A 20,990-nucleotide genomic window follows, 5' to 3' on the forward strand; every position below is an offset into this window, starting at 1 on the left:
TTTCAACACCTATTAAAGTTCATGGGGTCCCTTAAAACCCGTTGGAACTAGCCATGCCAAATGAAAACAAGCCTAATTGGGGTCTGTGATCAGGTTAGATCCCCTTTGTTGGTATAGCCAAAATTCACCATGTCAACAAATTGGTGCTAGAAGGAGGGCCCAAACCACCATCCATGACTTTTCAAGATTTCATCTATAAGTGCCAGTCATGGATTCAAAAAGATTAATACATGGATTGTGAAGGTTGAAAGGACCCTTCCTCTCATTCAGAAAACCCTCATTTCGAAGAAGAGACACTGTGGGAGTATCCTGTTACTCAAGAACAACCAGTTAGAAGACTTATTCGGGTTTACGCTCGTTCCCTATCATAGCTCCCCATCTTTCAATCTTTACCTCTGACAACAAAAAGAAAACCAAGGGTCTACCACATAAATGAAGAGACATCTGCAGCCCCTTCTTTTGAAGATATTGTGCTTGATTCTTTGCATAATATCGACTCTCCTTGGGAAGAAATTCTTGAGGATTCCCCTTTTGAAGGCAATCCATGGCCTGATTTGGTAAATCCCAACGAAGAAACACTTAACAAAAACATCCCTAACCTCAGTATGGCTAAAATTACTCAACCGGGTGGAAACCAACTCCCACCTCCTCCGGGAGCACTACCTGCCTGGCTCACTCAAGATGCCATGGCAATACCTGGGTAGCAGCATCCATTACCCAAGAATGCAGAAAAAGTACTGCCTAAATTCGACCCTGAGCGGGGAGACACCGCTGAAAACCATATCAATTCGTTCTTCCTAGTTGTGCGCATGCTGGGGGTAGCTGATGAAGATATAGTTTGTTGCCTATTCCCTTTTACCTTGATTGGTGCAGCTTCCACATGGTACTTTAGCTTGAGAACAGGATCAATCACTTCATGGGCTGCCTTCCAACAGGTCTTTTTAGACAAATATGGCGATGACAAAACCCCTGCGGCCTTAGTTCTAGAACTATCCTGTTTGAAAATGGAAACCAAAGAAAAGGTCAAGGATTTTAACATCTGGTTCAACACCTTGTTCAACAGAATCCTAGCCACCGCTAGACCTACTGAGGAGGTGCTCATGGAATTCTACATCACTGCTCTCCTTGTCCCTACTGCAATGTGGGTCAAGAGGAGTAACGCACAAACCTTACAAGGTGCTATCAATGAAGCAATAAAAGTCGAGAATGAAATGCTCAGTCTCACAACATGCCACCCTACAACCAGAGAAAAGAAAGCCTCTCAAGCATCCACGAAGAATAATGTGAGTGATAACAAAGGGGCTGAAACCAAATAAAATGATACCACAAATGTAGAAGGTCTACATCGGATCATTAAGAAGTTGACAAATACAGTCATCGATATGAAAAGGAATTCTAGAGAGAGTACAAGTGGGAGTGGAGGAGAGTATAACAACATAAAACCTTTCAAACCTTTCTATCGTAAGAAGGCAGAAGGTGGTCATGGTCCACTTGCACTGCCTGCTCCACCCAATGAAGGGAATTTAAATACAGAAGAGCTGGCTCTTATTAGATCGCTCCTTAACCAGGAAGAACCTATAGTGGAGCTAGAGCCAGAACAAGAAGATGAGGAAGAATACCAAGTAGAGGAGCCCTTGGAAGAAGAATCTCAAATCAATGTACTGTGGGATTTCTATACAAACGAGAACGATGATGACCAAGGAGACAGTATGGCAGAGATCCACACTAATGAAATCCACACACGAAGCAAGGGGCCACTTATGGGTGTGATGAAGCCTGTAGATCAGACCAAGAAAGATGTCCACCCTGTGAAGGCACCCGCTCCCAAAGTCCCTGTTGAGAAGGGTAGATCTAGTGGTCAGTCCAAGAATACCCCAGTAGCAAACCATCTAGAGAAAGAAAATGCATCTCCCACTGCAATAAAGGTGACTCAAAATGGTAAGCTCCCTCCTAAGAATGGAAAAACCGGTATGTTCACTCTGCCCTATCCTATTTATAACATTGATTACAATATTGTGGATGATCTTAAGAAATCTAGGGCTAATATCACATACTTTGATTTGTTAAAATTAATGCAGCAAAGAGATTTTCTCTTGAAAGCCTTGAATGAGCGGAACTGCAAAACTCCCACCATGCCAAGCATCCAAACCCAAAAGTCAATCTCTAGACCTGTTAGTACTCCCAGCACAACCCAAAAGCCAGCATCCATGGAAGCCACCCTATAAAAAATGAATCGAAACCCCCAAGATGTCAGTGCAGCCATGATAGGGAGAAAATCAAAATCCATGACCCCACCTTTCCTTATCACATTTGAAATCCTCAACATGAACGTACACAATTGCTTGGTAGATTCTGGTGCCTCATCCACTGTGATGCCTTATGCTGTTGCTAAAAGACTACATGCAATACCTGAGAAAACTGGGACTCGAATTATGCAATTGGATAAGACAAATGTGAAAATAATTGGAGAATTGAAGGATGTGTTCATTCAGATGGCTGCTAAACCACAGTACACACAAGTCATTGATATAGTGGTAGTCGATATACCCGAGGCCTATGGAATGCTGCTTAGTAGGGATTGGTCAGCAAAACTCAATGGATATTTCTCAATTGATTGGTCCCATCTCCTGCTACCTCAGAAGGGAAAAGGTGATATGCTGAGAGTTGATCGAAAAAGATACATGAAGTATGTGGTAACGGAACTAAATGGTCCCAATGAGCCTATAATGTTTACCAATTCCATCCTTGGGAAGTATAGTTTCAATGTTTGTGCCATAGAAACCTATTTTGGAGAATTCCATGCAGAAATAGTCGAAGAAACTTTGACATACACACAGTTGGAAATTCCCTCCCATAATCCAACTGATGAAATATCCTGTATTATAGTAGATGATAGGACTAATTTCTTAGATAGTAGTTCAATGGATGTAACATTAGATTTTATATTTTGGACACTCTATTTTGATGGCTCTATCTTCCTTGAAGGTGCAGGTGTTGGGAATATTCTCATTGACCCACAAGGGAACCAACATTTGATGGCCAATTGGTTGGAGTTTGCATGCACCAACAACACAGCAGAATATGAAGGCTTGCTTCAGGGCTTGAAGAAAGCCATTGATATGGAGGTGAAAAATCTTAAAGTTTTTGGTGACTCACAGGTAATTGTGGATAAAGTAAGGAAAAGGATACATTGCAATTCACCACATATAGTAAGGTACCAGCATGAGGTACAGAGCTTGATTGACAGTTTTGATTCCTTTAATATCACATACATACCTCAGGCAAAACCAAGATGCTGATCTGATGGCTAAGATAGCTGTTAAAATTTTTCCTAATTTCAGATTAAAGAAGAAAAAATGTTATGTTGAATTGATTTTTAGACCATCTGTGCCTAATAACATCTCAAATTGGTAGGTGTTCGAAGATGATGAACAAATCCTTGAGTTCTTGCATTGCGAGGAGACATTCAAGAATGTAGTCATTGACGAAAGAGAACACGACATGCTTATGAACGAGAGGGAAGATGAGGAAAAGGATCAGCCCAATGTGATTCCCAAATCAGTTGTTAAGATGGAATACTTGTATGACTTGCATGATAAATTCAAGAAGCCGACTAACTGAAAAATGCATAGCTCATCCATGAAGTATGAACCGGTCAACCTTGGGACCAAAGAAGACCCAAAAAATGTCAATCTGGGCCTTGGGTGCTCTCCACAAGAAATGCTACATTCGTCAAGCTATTTAAAGACTACAAGGATGTCTTTGTGTGGACATATGAAGACCTAAAGAACTTTGATACCAGTGTTATGCAGCATGTAATCCCTTTGGAAAAGGAGGCTAGGCCCTACCAGCAAAAGTTGCGTAAGATGCATCCAACCTTAGAACCATTGGTGAAGAAAGAATTAAACAAAATGTTAGATGCTAAAACCATCTTCCTAGTCAGACACACCCGCTGGGTAGCTAATCTCGTGCCAGTAAGAAAGAAAAATGGAGACATCAGGCTGTGTATTGATTTCAGAAACTTGAACAAAGAATCTCAAAAGGATAAGTATCCTGTCCCTTCTATGGAACACATCCTTCAGTGCATTTCTAGGTCTGAAATGTTGTCCCTATTAGATGGGTTTTCAGGATATAATCAAGTATTGGTATCTCATGGGGATCAGCTTAAGACAACCTTCAACACTAAATGGGGCACCTACGCATATCGTAAAATGCCTTTTGGACTCATTAATGCGAGCGCCACATTCCAGAGAGCTATGGACATAGCTTTCCAAGGGTTGATTAACAGATCAGTAGTGGTTTACATGGATGACATCACTGTGTATTCATATCACAGAAGGGATCATATTTATCACCTGAGACAAATTTTCGAAAGATGCCGAAGGTATGGAATTTCATTGAATCCCAAGAAGAGCATCTTTGTAGTCACAGAGGGGAAACTACTGGGTCATATCCTCTCTAAAGAAGGGATTGTTATTGATCCTGAAAGAATAGAGACCATCATGAGAATACAACCCCCTGCCAATAAGAAAGCCATGCAATCTTTCTTTGGGAGGATTAATTTCATTAGAAAATTTGTCTCAGGCTTCACAGAAATAGTGTGCCCCATGCAGCTGATGATGAAGAAGGACGTTGTGTATAAATGGAGCGATGAAGCCAAGAAAGCATTTCGGCGAATCAAGGAAGCCATCGCTGAAGCTCCTGCATTGGTCAACCCCGATTTCGGCAAGGAATTCTTCTTGTACACTTTTTCTTCTGATGTTTCATATGCCGCAATACTCACTCAGAAAAATAACAAAGGCAACGAAGTCCCTATTTCTTATATGAGCTCTAATCTCCAAGGGGCAGAACTCAACTACCCAAACGTGGAGAAACAAGGCTATGCAGTTTTCAAGGCCGTAAAACATTTCCGCCCTTATTTACTGAAGGCCAGGACCAAAGTAATCGTCCCCCATCCTGCTGTAAGAGCCCTCTTCGTGCAGAAGGAAATGGGTGAACGAAGAGGGAATTGGATAACCGCCCTTCAAGAGTTTGACCTTGAGATAAAGCCGGCACAGATAGTTCGAGGGCAAGGACTTTGTAGGCTAGCAACAGAAGCCTTGGCGGACAAAGAAGGGGCGTCTGAAGAACCATAAATGTTGAGCATGCAATATGCACAAATGGAACTCAGGGAGGAGCCCTTATGGATTAACGAAGCGCTGATGTATGAGCGAGAAATGTCAGAAGCCTTTTTGGACCCTGAGTCGTGGTACTACGACATATGCTTCTATCTAGTATGGGGATCGTGTCCTGAACACATGGATGCATCACAGAGGAGAGCACTCAGATTGAAATCCAATCAGTATCATTTGCCAAATATGTCTTATATAGAAAAAATCATGATGGAATCTGGCTGAGGTGTTTGGAGAAGGATGATGTCGACCATGTATTGAAAGAAATGCACGAAGAGGGCTCAACACTACATACTAAAAAAAAAACCTCATTCTGTATGACACTTGAACAAGGTTTATATGAATTTTCTTAATTAATCAATTTAATTAAAATGACAAAAATGACTAACTACTTTGGAGATAGCTTTCAACTCTAGATTTGTGTATACTATAAGTAGAATATTCCATAGAAAATAAATCACTATAATCCATCTAATAAGTATTGATAATTAAGGTAAAATTTTGGAAGCCCTATTCTAAAATAGACACTCCTCAATGTAAATACATTCATTTTTTATTTTTAAAATTTAAACAATATTAAAAAATATTATGTTTTTTTTAATTAATTTAGTAGATTAAAAATGGGATGTTGAGTTTGTGTCGTGTGTATATTTGAATTTTAATTTAATTATTAACTAGTGGGACAATATTAATTAAATGGATGGTAAACATCCATATATACCAATCCATAAACATTTCTAATACATCTTATTTTGTCAAAACTAAAAATATTACAAAAACTAACTAAATTATCTTTTTTATTTCAAATTATTATTATTACCAGCCTAGATGGCTTTTGATAGTAAAAGAGGTTTGTATCTTGAGATTTAATCCCTTTTGGGGCTTGATAGATCCAGGGTTAAGATGAATCTAGGTAGGTATTAATATTAATATTTTAATATAAATATTAAAGGTTTTTTTACATGGCATGAGATCAAAATAAATATTTTCAAATATTGCAGCGTTGACATGGAAATATTTATGTCATTAAAGAGTTTGTATAGTTTTTCTTTTAAAGATTCATTTTACAAAGATTTAATTAAAAGAAATATTAATTTTTTTTTGGAGAATGACATTCTATATTTTATGTTGAATTGTATTGCATTATTTTATCTATATGGTTATTTTCTTTTTTGTTTTGGGTGGGCATTATTTATTTATTTATTTTAATTATTTTATTGGAAAGGTGACATACTTACACATCGCCTACATACTAGGTTGCAGAATGCACCTCTGGGCGGATTTATTGAACATAGTTACACATGGCCTACATACTGGGTTGTAGAATGCAAAAAAAAATATACAAGTTAAACCATTTATTAAAAAAAATAATATATAGTCTTAATCATGGAAACCATGAAGATTCTTAATTTGTTAATGATTCGTCTTACAATATCATGACTTATCAATACCACATATCAAAAAAAATCCATAACTAGCTTCATATGAGACTTGTTAATATGATATTATATAGGACTAAATATATTCTAGAATATTTCATGGAGATTAAATCCCTATCATCCACTTTAGTTATTGATAATTAAATTAAAATAAGAGTAATAGCTGAAATGCAACATAGTCTCAACCTATACCAATGCCTTCAGTTAATTAATTCCGTCTCCCCACATGCTTCCTTGGCATAGTCATTTCCGCACTACTTCCTCCACACATCCGCCTCCTCACAACTTCCTCCGCCGCACCTTGTTTAGCAACTCACATTTCACTAGAACTCATTCCATTATGTTTGTGCTTGCTTCATTCTTTGTTTTTCCCTCAAATCCATCTAAATTAAATATTTGTGTCTTCGTGATAAGTATGAACATTTTTTTAAATAATAATATTTGTGTTTTCTTTGTGCTGAAGCTTGAACTTTTTTGTTTAATAATAATATTTGTATTTTAATTATGGAATTTTTTATTAACAATAATGCTGAATTTGTTTAATAATAATATTTGTGTGTTTTTATTGTGCCAAAATGTGAATATTTTTGTTTAATAATATTTATGTTTTTGTCGTGCTAAAATGTGAACATGAAACCTTGCCAAAAAAATATCAAAAACCAAAGAAACACTGGTAATCACAACTCAAAAGGAAATGCAAAAGGTTTTTGTGGGTAAAGTATGTTTCTCTTCATATGTACAATATATGTACAAGAGCAACCAAGTTGCGTTTTACCTGTATACCGAAACACTGGGCTACAAAACTCACGATATTGAGGCTAAGTACTATGTTGATGTGTAGGACGCCTATGATATGCCCAAACAACTGAGTGAAGTGTAATGGTAAGCACCAACATTATCATCATCAACGTTTTAGAGTGTTCTAGGGCGTAGATGGTGGCGATGGGAAATTGCAATTCGCTGCTGATAAAAAGAGCAAGGAATGAACCTGAATTGGAAGGGAAGCTGTTGATATTTGCAGCCTTCTCGACCGCTTTTGTTGCGGTTAGCACATTGAACTCTTTTGGAGCAGATGTTTCACCTGCAAATTGGTCTTCAAGGGTTGCATATTTCTTCCTATTATTGCTACTAGAATTCATTGCCTGCTGCAAAATCGCGTTGAATTTTTTTTAGATAGTTTTCTTCCCAATGATGATAGTTTATTCATAATTTTTATCCTGCTATTTTTATTTTATTGTAGGAAAACCATTCAGTTATCTTCAAAAAATAATTCTCTTATTTTTTGGCTACTGGGATTCATTGCTTTCTTTGAAACATATAAAATCGCTAATCAGGTTGGTTTCTTGCCTGAAAGTCATGCTTTGTTCTAGTGATGGCAGAGCATGTTTTCTTTTGCCTTGTTTTATTTTTTCTTGAAAATGTTGCTTTGATTAGTCATAAATATTATTACCATAACAAAGTATAATCCTAGAGTAAAACATGGTAACCTCTTGTTCAAAATATAGTTTGCTTTTCTTTTGGAGCGATTTTGTTTTCTTTGCAGTTTTTCAGCATAACTATTGAAGTATGCATTTGGCCGTAACTAATGACCTGAAATTTAATTTGAAAGCAAAGTGTGAAAGCAAAGTGTGATTCATGTAGTATTTTTCTCCAATGTGGAATAATTGCACTATGGACATAGTTCCCATAAAACTCAATGCTGGGATGATATAAAATTAGCATTGAAAGGTTTTGCAGAACATTTAACCGCATCGGAAATGCATTTTCCTTGTTAATATATCATCATATAACTGACGTGGAGCTAAGTTAATTGTGCAGAGCTCCACACAATGAGCTAAGTTAATTGTGCAGAGCTCTGCACAATAACTTTGCTAGGATGTATTGCTGGACCCATGCAGCATGACGGTGACGGTAGAGACACTTCTATAATTTGTTTCGCTTAACCTTGAGTGTAACCTAATTGCCGACTATATCTCCACATTTTCTGTTTCATCACTACAACTTGCAATTCAGAATTTCAAAAATGAAAATTAGACATGATTCATCATTTCCGTATCTATTTAAATTACTAGAGTTACATTTGTAATAATGGATTAATGTGATTGTAATATTTTTCGTTTGGCTAATTTTGACCAACAAAAAATATTAGTAGTTACATAGTCTTACACCTCCTTACTTCCCCCACTATGTATTTAATTGTTCGAATAGCATAGAAGTAGGAAATAATGAAACATATAGTGATAAATTGGCGATATTGAGTAGAAGGGACTTTTTTCCCATATTTTTATGGAAATTGGCTCACTACCACTGGAAGCTGACTATGAGTAAAGTCCTCAGCAATGTACACATATAAATTGACTTACTAACACTGGAAACTAGCTTTGAGTTATGTTCCCAACGAAATACACAACGAGAGGGAAAGCTCTTCATGCTCAAGTTTGCGATAGCGACCGTGGTGCACTGCGATATATGCTTTACTACCAGGTCTGGAATTCGATGTTCCACACTATGTTTTATTTTATTTTTAAATGTATTTGGCAGTTATACAAATTTTGAAATGTCTGTATTATTAGTCCCTAACTAATTAATTATTAGCTCCTAACTAATTAATTCTTAGTTCCTACTGACATAGCTGATTAGAAAATGAAGTTAGCTTCTCACAATCCAACATTTAATCAATAATCAAGAGTTCGCTGCACATGTCCACATAACTCGGTACAAGTTCGACCGGTTGAAATTAGAAGACAACAATTCCTCTTCAGTTGGATTGAGATCTTATTATTCAGCTTGCCGTGGTAACAAGACAGCCTTAGTTAGAATATGGATAGGAATGCTTTTAATGAATTCAGTTTTGTTTTGTTTGTTTAAATGCTATAAATCTATGTGTGCCCATAGAGGGTAATGATTTGAGAGAGTTCAGTGGAACCAGTGTGCTGATTGTAATCTCCATATTTTGCTGATCGTAATCTCCATATTTTGAATAATAAGAGAACCGAAACCATTGCTCCGTGGATGTTTCCCTCATGAGGTGAATGAGGGTTTTACCACGTAAATCTTTGTATATATAATTTTGTTTATTTTGCCATTGTTTTTCTCACTGGTATTTTATATATTTTCCACTGTGTGGTTGTAAGGATTGCAACAAGTGGTATCAGAGTGGTTGGAGGCCGCCTAAGGGGTTTACGGGACGTGTGGTAGAGGTTCTAAAGAGTTTTGGCAGTGATGGCGAAGACACAGTGTTCGAAATTCGAGATCGAGAAATTTGATGGGAGCAATAACTTCGCGTTATGGAAGGTCAAGATGCTGGATATATTGTGTGTGCAGAGTGTTGTAAGGAACTCGCGAGAAAGGAAAAGAAACCCACAAGTATGGATGATGATGACTGGGAGGAAATGGAAATTCGAGCTCTCAGTGCTATTCGTCTGTGCTTGGCTAACGATGTATTATTCAACATCATGTCTGAAACAACAGCGACAGGGCTCTGGACAAAACTAGAGAGCCTGTACATGACTAAATCCTTGACGAACAGAATCCTCCTGAATTTTCATCTGTTTACCTTGTGTATGAAGGAAGGTATGACAATATCAGAACATTTAAATACTTTTAATACTCTTATTTGTAAATTGGAAAGCACGGGTGACAAAATTTCCAATGAAGATAAGACGGTTATACTATTAAGTTCTTTCTCTAAATCTTGGGATTATTTTGTAACCTCTATTAGTTTTAGTTCTAACGAGGCTATTAGCTTTGATGATATTGTTGGAGCTATGATTTCTGAGGAGACTCGAAAGCGATCTTTTCTAGAAACTTCAACATCGGAAGTTATGATGGCCAGAGGTAGAACTACTGAAAGGGGACAACATTCGAAGGGCACAGCTAGATCCAAGTCGAAGGGCAAAAAGAACAAATTGAAGTGTTGGTTCTGCAACAAATCAGGACACCTCAAGATAGATTGTTGGAAACGTAAAGAAGCATCTAAGGAGGACGACTCTACAGAGGAGGCTAACATAGCCAAGAAGGATTCAGGTATGGTTGATGAGGTATTATCTACGTCTATTGTCTCACAGTACCATTATGACTAGTTAATTGATTCTGGGACATCCCATCACATGTGTCTACATAGGAATTGGTATTCTACGTATCAATCTATTGATGACGAGGTAGTTTACATGGGTAACGATGTTACATGTAAAACTGTTGGGATAGGGAGTATCAGAATTAATATGTATGATGGGATTGTTAGAACACTGACAGATGTGAGACATGTGCCTGACCTTAGAAAGAATTTGATATCTTTGGGAGTTCTGGATTCTAATGGATATAAGGGTTCAGTTCAAGGTGGAATTTTGAAGATATCAAGAGGTATCTTGATTGTCATGAAAGCTAACAGAGTCGGGAACCTGTATAAACTTGAAGGGAGAACATAAATCAATCATGCAACAGTCACATTAGAGAATGCAGGAGAATTCACTCGCTTAAGGCATCAACGGTTGGGTCATATCAGTGAGAAAGGAATGAAGGTACTTGCTGATCGTAAACTATTTCCTAGTTTAAAAACTGTAGATTTGAAGTTCTGTGAGCATTGTATTTATGGGAAACAAGCTAGACAGAAATTTAAACCTGGAAAGCATACAAGTAAAGGTATCCTTGACTATATTCATTCTGACCTTTGGGGTCCATCTCCAAAACTCTCATTCAGAGGATCATCATATTTTGTAAGTTTTATAGATGATTACTTGAGAAAAGTTTGGATCTATTTGCTAAAGAGAAAAGCTAATGTTTTTAACACTTTTAAGCAGTTTAGAGCTTTGGTTGAAAAGAGCACTGGCAAATCCATTAAATGTCTTAGAACAGATAATGGAGGAGAATTTAACTCTAAGGAATTTGATAATTACTGCAAGAATGAAGGGATCGAAAGGCATAGAACTATTGTTTACACTCCGCAACATAATGGTGTTGCTGAACGCATGAACAAGACTCTTCTCGAGAGAGGAAGAAGCATGCTCAGAAATGAAAAGTTGCAGCATGAATTATGGGGAGAAGCTTTGCTTACATCTTGTTACTTGGTTAATTGATCACCATCGACAGCAATTGACTGCAAAATTCCGAAAGAGGCATGGACAAGACAACCATGTAATTATTCTAATCTTAGAGTTTTTGGTTGTGATGCCTACGCACTTATTCCGAAGAGTCAACGTTCCAAGTTAGATCCCAAATCACAGAAATTGGTTTTTGTTGGATATGGTGATGGTATTACGGGGTATAGATTATGGAATCCTACTGCCCATAAGATCATCATAAACATAGATGTAATATTTGATGAAATTTCACTCATGAAATCAGATGAAAAGAATGCCATGAAACAGGTTAATGTTGCATAGTTACAGCAAATTCAATTTGATATACATTCATCCATGGGTAAAAGTCATCAAGATGTATGTGAGCAGGATATTCATGAGGAAATCATTCAGGAGGATGAGTAGACTGAAACACCTCATGAAATTGAGGTAATACCACAACAAGCTCTAAGAAGATCTACACGGGTCAGATTGATTCCACATAGGTATGATTATTTTGTCACTTTTGTTGCTCTAATTTCTAACGAAGGCGAACCAAGTTGTTATAAAGAAGCAATAGAGGTTTTAGATAGTGACAAATGGAAACATGCCATGAAAGAGTAAATTGATGATTTGATTAAAAACAAAACATGGGATCTGGTGGAACTTCCAGAGAGCATGAGAGTAGTTGGTTGTAAGTGGGTGTACAAGTTGAAGAAAGGAACTGATGATACTATTTCGAAATACAAGGCAAGGCTGGTTGAAAAAGGGTTTTCTCAGAAAGCAGGTATTGACTTTCATGAGTTTTTTTCACCAATTGTAAAAATGATTTCTATTCGTATGGTGTTAGCACTAGTTGCATTGCTAGATTTAGAGTTGGAGCAGTTAGATGTTAAAACTGCATTTCTACATGGAGATTTAGATGAGGAAATTTACATGGAACAACCAGAGGGGTTCGTTCAAAATTGCAACAAGAGGTTTGTTTGCAAACTCAAGAAATCAGTGTATGGCTTGAAGCAGTCTTCAAGGCAATAGTACAAGAAGTTTGATTCCTTCATGGGGAGCCAAAATTTTTCCAGAAGTGAATATGATCATTATGTTTACTTTAAAAAGTTGGATAATTGCATGTTCATTATATTGGTGTTATATGTTGATGATATGCTTGTAGCAAGCAAAAGCATTTTTGAAATCAGCAGGTTAAAGGCTCAGTTGGCTAGGGCATTTGATATGAAGGATCTAGGAGGAGCATGACAGATCTTGGGCATGGAGATACACAGAGACAGGACAAAAGGCAAGCTATGGTTATCACAAGAGAAGTATGTGGAGAAAATACTTCATAAATTCGGTATGGACAAGGTGAAACCAGTTAATATCCCTTTAGCTTCACATTTTAAACTTTCTTTAGGTTTATGTCCTAGTAATGATGAAGAAAGGGACTATATGTCTCGTGTACCGTATGCTAATGCAGTAGGAAGTTTGATGTATGCGATGGTTAGTACTAGACCAGATATTTCACGTGCAATTGGTGTTGTCAGTAGTTACATGGCAAATCCAGGGAAAGAACATTGGGCAACAATGAAATGGGTGCTTCGGTATCTTAGTGTTGAAAATAGAAACAAGAAATGCTAAAAATAGAAATGCTATAAATAACATTGCTATAGATAGAATTTCAGGATATATTCCAATTGTAATTTGTCCTTGAATTATAATTGAGAATTAAAATTAGAATTTAGTCTCACCAGTTGTTTGAAAAATAATTAATTAATTTATCTTGAGTTAATTAGTTGGAGAAATTCAAACATGAAGTCTTTGTGAAGACATGTAACAATTATCCCTTTGATAGAGGAAGTTATCCTTTAATTAAGGAGATAAGGATGAGTTGTATTTGAGTTATAATTAATTAGCTCTGTTGACTGAGTTAAGACCAGTTAAATTAGTTCCAAACAATTTGTGGAACTAATTGTGAGTTCCGCCAGTTAATGCATGCATGCATGCAACTAGTGTTCTCCAGATAACTGAATATTATCTCATAAATAACTCATACATGCCAGTTCAGAAAAAGACCCAGTTGAGATTAAAGGTAGGGACAATGTACTATCAGTTGCAAGAATATTCCCATCAGGAAATCTCTTGCATGCAAAAGGAATTCATTCCTTGAGGATTGCGTAGTTTCTACAGAGGTCATAGCAGTGTGTGAGGTGAGAATCACACAGGTTACAGCTAGATCACCCAGGAGAAATAGCGCAAGGAAATAGGAGGCTTGGAGGACAGAGGAGAAGGCATATGTGTTATCTATTTTGTCTATGAGCAACAGTGAGGGATTGTACTGAGAGCTGGATAGCTTGAGAGCTAAAGCTTTGAGTAATCCTGAGATATTTCCACTTGTATGTAATACAAATAGCAGGATTTTTAGCTGAGGCTTTCCCCAAAGTATTCTTCTATGTTTCATGTGTGATTGAATCTTCTTCTCTCTTATATGTGTTATGTTTGATCTTTCTAAAAATCGATTAAGCTTCCGCAAGTTTGATTGTAGAAGTAGATTAAGTATTATGATTTAGTACATTACATAATCAGTTTAATCTATAGTGAGAATTTCTACATGGTATCAGAGCAAAGGTGATCAGAGTTATGAACAACATATTGAGAAGGGAAAAGTTCAAAGCTTGAAGTTCTTGATTGCAGGTACAAAATCAATTTCTTATCACATCTCAAAGTTCAGCAATGGTGTTCAATGGCTTGAGACTCGATTATGCCCTGGATGGCAACTCGAATTACATAACATGGAAGGATCGCATGGAAGCGGTATTAGAAGACAATGGTTTGAAGGATTTCATTGATCAAGAAGTCCCCAAGCCTACAACAGCTAATGCCCAAGAATTGGTAGAATGGAAGAAGTGTGTGGCGAGAGCGAGGAGGATTCTTCTGGAAGGAGTTTGAGACCATATTGTCTCGAGTCTCCATGGGAAGGAGACTCTATTTTCAATGTGAAAGACATTGAAGGACCTATATCAGAACAAAAACGACCAAATGAAGTTGGTGCTCAAGGACAAGCTTCGGAAAATCAAGTGTGAAAAGGGCGACACGATTTCTACATATCTAAACAAGCTCACCACCTGAAGAGATGAGATTGGAAGTGTAGGAATCACGAAAACCAATGATGATATGGTGAGTCTTTCTCTCCTCGGTCTTCCTAAGAGCTGGCATAGCTACCAGGACTTAGTGAATGGAAGAGAGAAACTGCCGGATTGGGAACGACTGTGGTCGGATCTGATGCAAGAGGAGATCAGGAGGAGCACCAGAGATGGTTCTTCATCTAAGCATGATGATGAAGAAAATCTAGTCTTAGTAAGTAAGGTGAGGAAAGGGAACGGGAAGGCTTCCCATTCCAAATCGAGTTCTTCTCATAGAGGGAAGAATATTGACAAATCTAAAGTGAGATGCTTTAATTTTCATGAGGTGGGCCATTATGCAACTAATTTTCCATTGAATAAATCCAAGAAGGGATCCTCGAAAGGATCAGAAGGTGAGGCACTGGCCTCTCAGTTCGAATTGGATTTTACCCTCATCACATGCATGGTTTCATCAATGGTGGGTTGTGTTTGGTACTTGGACAGTGGAGCCTCATGCCACATGACTGACGATAAGAGTTTATTCAATACCTTGGAGGTTAAAGACCTCAAGATGCGCATAGAGATGGGTGATGATGGAAAGTACCATGTTTTAGGTGAAGGTACGGTTGTGTTTCATAGGGAGCATGGAGCTACTCTCACCCTAACTGATGTAAAGTATGTGCCTGGACTAAAGAAAAACTTGTTATCGAGCGCGATGTTGGAAGACAAAGGCCATGATGTAGTCTTCAGTAAAGGAAAAGCGTTCCTGAGACACAGCCACGGGTCAGACCAAGAGGATTGGGATTCGAGTGAAGAATCTCTACAAGCTGGAGGTAGATGACTATGTTGAATTGAGTTCCAAATCAGAATTGGTGCAAAGCCAAGATATTGGTGAGTTATGGCATAGACAGTTGGGCCACTTGCATCATGGGGCCTTGAAGATGATGTAGCAGATTTCTACCAGACTTCCCAAAGGTAAACTTGAGCAAGTGGACACATGCAAAGGTTGTACCTTGGGTAAGGATGCAGGATCTTCCTTTCATGATCGAGACAATGGAGCTGAAGCAATATTGGAGTGAGTTCATACAGATGTGTTTGGACCATTATCGACAGCCTCCACTGCTAAAAAAAGGTATTATGTGATTTTCATTGATGATTTTTCTCGTAAATGCTGGATCTATTTCATGTAGAAGAAGGATTAAACCTTCTCAAAGTTTTGTGAGTTAAAACCTTTGGTTGAGAAAGAATCAGGGAAGAAGACCACGGCCTTGAGAAGCGACAATGGTGGAGAGTACGTTTCTCAAGAGTTTAAGGACTTCTGTGAAGCAAAAGGGATTAAATGGGATTTGACAACACCTCATAATCCACAGCAGAATGGGGTGGCTGAGAGGAAGAACAAAATGATTGTGGGGGCAACTCGGGCGATGCTGCATGACCAAGGCTTACCACTTCATTTGTGGGCTGAGGCATGCAACACAACAATCTATTTTTAGAATAGAAGCTCGCATCATATTCTTGGGATGAAGACACCAAAGGAAGATTTCTCCAGGAAGAGACCAGATGTGGGTCACTTCAGGATCTTTGGCTCATCAATTTATTGCCATGTGACCAATGATGCTCGGAAGAAACTTGAGCCGACAGCTGAGTTGGGGATACTTGTGGGGTACACTCATACACCCCACAACTATTGGGTGTATTTTCCTACCAATCGAAGGATAGTGGTTCGCAGAGATCTTAAGTTTGATGAGTAGAAGGCCATGCGAGTTTCCCTTGAGAGGGAGCTCCAACTACAGCTTGTGGAGGAACTTTTGGTTCCTAAGGAGGAGGAGCCTCAGACTGATGCAGAGCAGATGCATACAGAGGTTCCAAGAGTGGAGACATCCATTCAAGCAGAGTCTTCCAGATATGGGCAGAAGCACACGAGAGAAGCTGACAGATTGTTGTCGGATGCGAGAGAGAATGTGGGAGAACCATATTCTTAGCGCAGACAGAGGAGGTCACCTGATAGGTACACTGGATACATGGCCCTTGTTGGGGAATGTGTTGAGACTGAGCCATCTTCCTTTGAGGAAGCAGTGTAGTAGCCAATTTGGGTTGATGCTATGGTGGAGGAGTATGACTCCATAGTTCGGAACAGTGTTTGGGATGTGGTTCCAAGACTGGAGAACAAGTCAGTTGTGAGTTCCCATTGGCTTTACAAGGTAAAGCAAGCTACTGATGGTAGTGTGGAGAAACATAAGGCAAGGTTTGTTGCCCGTGGTTTCTCACAGGTCAAGGGGATCGACTATGATGAGACTTTTTCTCCTGTAGCAAGGTACTCATCTATCAGATCGATGTTGGCACTATCAGCACAGATGGGTTGGAAGATCCATCATATGGATGTGAAGACTACATTCCTCAATGGCAAGATTGAGGAAGAGGTGTACATAGAGAAGCCAGAAGGATTTGAGACCTTTGATTGTGAGTCGCATGTGTGCTGACTCAAGAGAGCTTTGTACGGGCTGAAGCAAGCACCTTGTGCTTGGTACACCAGGTTCGACAACTACTTCACTAGGTTGGGCTTCACAAAGAGTGAAGCGGATGCGAACTTGTACCACATCATGGTGGAAGGTAAGAAGTTGATCATTTTTCTTTATGTTGATGATATGATATTGACAGGTGATGATCAGTTGATCATGTCTTGCAAGGAGCACCTTGCAAGAGAGTTTGAGATGAAAGACATGGGTCTCATGCACTACTTTCTAGGCATGGAAGTGTGGCAGAAGGATGGGGAAGTGTTTGTGTCTCAAGGCAAATATACCAATAAGATACTCAGGAGATTCCACATGGAGAAGTGCAAGCCCACACAGACTCCTCTAGCAGGTAATTGGAGGAAGGAGGATGCTACTTTAGGAGAAGTAGTAGAAGCTACTGTGTATAGGTAGCTTGTGGGTTCACTGATGTACTTAGTGAACACATGACCAGATTTGTGCTATGCGGTGAACCATCTGAGTTAAGCTATGGTTCATCCTACCAAGATATTTTGGAAGGCAGCTAAGCATGTTTTGAGATACCTCATAGGCACATCTCAGTATGGATTATGGTATAGACAGTCAGAGGGAGTGAAGCTACAGGGTTTCACAGATGCAGATTAGGTAGGGAGTCCTTCAGATTGAAAGAGCACATCAGGAGAAATTTTCAACCTTGGTTCAGTTGCAGTTTCTTGGTACAACAGGAAACAGAGGTCAGTTGCACTCAACTCAATAGAGGCTAAATACATCGCTGCAAGTCAGGCATCATGTGAGGCCATTTGGATGTGGAAAATTCTAGTTGGTTTGTTTGATCAGATGATGGATCCAACTGTGATCTATTGTGATAATCAGAGTTGTATCAAACTCTTTGAGAATCTAGTATTTCATGACAGGTCCAAGCATATCGACATTCGGTATCATCATCTCAGAGACTGTGTGGCGAGGAGGATCATGTTGTTGTAGTATATTTTGACCGAGGAGAAAGATGCTAACATTTTGACTAAGGCATTGTCAAAGTGTAAATTCGAGTTCCATAGAGACAGGATTGGGGTGGCAGATAATTCCTTTCTTGTTGAGAGGGAGTGTTGAAAATAACAACAAGAAATACAAAAAATAGAAATTCTATAAATAGCATTGCTATAGATAGCATTTCAGTATATATTCCAATTTTAAATTGTCCTTGAATTATAATTGAGAATTAAAATTCGAATTTAGTCTCACCACCTGTTTGAAAAATAATTAATTAATTCATATTGAGTTAATTAGTTAGATAAATTCAAACATGAAGTCTTTGTGAAGACATGCAACAGTTATCCCTTTGATTGAGGAAGTTATCCCTTAATTAAGGAGATAAGGATGAGTTTTACTTGAGCTGTAATTAGTTAGCTCAGTTAACCGAGTTAAGTTCAGTTAAATTAGTTCCAAACAGTTTGTGGAACTAATTGTGAGTTCAGTAAGTTAATGCATGCATGCATGCAACTAGTCTTCTCCAAATAACTAAATATTCTCTCATAAATAACTCATGCATGTCAGTTCAGAAAAAGACCCAGTTGAGATTAAAGGCAGGGATAGTGTACTATCAGTTGCAAGAATATTCCCATGAGGAAATCTCTTGCATGTAGAAGGAATTCATTCCTTGAGGATTGCGCAGTTTCTACAAAGGCCAGAGTAGTGTGTGAGGTGAGAATCACACAGGTTACAGCTGGATCACCCAGGAGAAATGATGCAAGGAAATAGGAGGCTTGGAGGACAGAGGAGAAGGCATATGTGTTATCTATTTTGTCTATGAGTAGCAGTGAGGGATTGTACTGAGAGCTGGATAGCTTGAGAGCTAAAGCTTTGTGTAATCCTGAGATATTTCCACTTGTATGATAATACAGATAGCGGGGTTTTTAGCTGAGGCTTTCCCCAGAGTATTCTTTTTTGTTTCATGTGCGATTGAATCTTCCTCTTTGTTATATGTGTTTTGTTTGATCTTGCTCAAAATTGATTAAGCTTCTACAAGTTTGATTGTAGAAGTAGATTAAGTACTTTGCTTTAGTACATTGCATAATCAATTTAATCTACAGTGAGAATTTCTACACTTAGAGGAACAACCAGTTATTGTATCACTTTTGATGGTTGCAGTGATAAGGTTTGCAGTTATGTTGATTCAGATTTGGCAGGTGATTTGGACAAAAAGGAGATCTACTTCACGTTATGTCTTTACTCTTGTTGGTGGTCCTATTAGTTGGATATCAAAGCTTCAAATCGTTGTTGCTTTATCCACTACTGAGGGAGAGTATGTATCTGCTTCACATGCTTGCAAAGAGGCAGTATGGTTAAAAGGTTTATTGGGTGAGTTGGGACAGTTTTAGAAAAGCGTAAAAAAATTCTGTGATAGTCAAAGTGCAATTTATTTGGCTAAGAATCCAACTTACCACAGTAATTCGAAACATATTCTAGTTAAATACCATTATGTAAGACATGTTATTGATGAAGGATAGATGATTCTTGATAAGGTCCACACTCAAAAAAAATGTGCAGACATGCTCACGAAACCGGTTATATTATAGAATTTGCGGTGGTGCTTGGCTTCTCTTGGCTTGCAGAAAAGGTGATAAGCAATGAGCAAGGTATCAGGTTAATTGTTGTCAAGGTGGAGATTGTTGAAATTAGATGACAATGAATTCCTCTTCAGTTGGATTGAGATCCTATTATTCAGCTTGCGGTCGTAACAAGACAACCTTAGTTAGAATATGGATAGGAATGCATTTAATGAATTCAGTTTTGTTTGTTTAAATGCTATAAATCCATGTGTGCCCATAGAGGCTGATGACTTGAGAGAGTTCAGAGGAATGATTGTGTTGATTTTAATCTCCATATTTTGCTGATTGTAATCTCCATATTTTGAATAATAAGAGAACCGATACCATTGCTCCGTGGATGTTTCCCTCATGAGGTGAAGGAGGGTTTTACCACGTAAATCTGTGTGTATATAATTTTGTCTATTTTGCCATTGTTTTTCTTACTAGTATTTTATATATTTTCCGCTGTGTGGCTATAAGGATTGCAACATGAACAAATTTAACCAATAAAAGAAAGCAAAATCAATTTTCCGATTACAATTTGTATTAACTTAATTAATAATTTAAACATTGAGTTAGTATATAATATGCCAATGTTTTAAAGTTTTAATTATTATTGATAATCTAAATATAGATTACTAATTTAACATGTAAGTTGACCTTTTTCTGTTATAGTCCAGGTGGTTGGGAGGGTTTAATGATAACCTCCCCACCCGGGTTTCAGTGGCATGACATGACTATGTTGTATATCTTGAAAAAAGGTACTATGTATCGCTTTCATAAATGAGTTTCCTCATTACTAAAAAAAATAAAACGTTTATAAAATATTAATGTCAAGGTAAACATTATATTTATAAAAATAAATATGAGATAGCTTAGAAATGCGTTTTTTTTCATTGTGTGGAGCTAAGTTCATTGTGCAGAGCTTCCACACAATGAACTTAGTTCCCCAGAATAAAAAATAAACACACAATAAAATGAACTTAGTTCCATAGAATAAAAAGAAACACACAATAATCTTAGCTCTGCACAACAACATTGCATGGAGCTCTGCAGAATAAGAGGAAGAGTAGGAAGTCATGTTTTTATTGGAGAAATCCAAGAATAAGAGGAAGAGTAGGAAGGCATATTTTTGT

At 37.9% G+C, this 20,990-nt stretch overlaps 1 pseudogene; it reads right to left on the reverse strand.

Moving 5' to 3' along the window:
* LOC149255932 (guard cell S-type anion channel SLAC1-like) overlaps nucleotides 1-7,749 on the reverse strand; it is a 49,046-nt pseudogene extending 41,297 nt beyond the window's left edge.
* Nucleotides 7,750-20,990: the final 13,241 nt, after the last annotated feature.

Source organism: Pinus tabuliformis, chromosome 7 (genome assembly GCF_031772625.1).
Source record: "Pinus tabuliformis cultivar Carrire ecotype Pingquan chromosome 7, CPIR1, whole genome shotgun sequence".
Lineage (NCBI taxonomy): Eukaryota > Viridiplantae > Streptophyta > Pinopsida > Pinales > Pinaceae > Pinus > Pinus tabuliformis.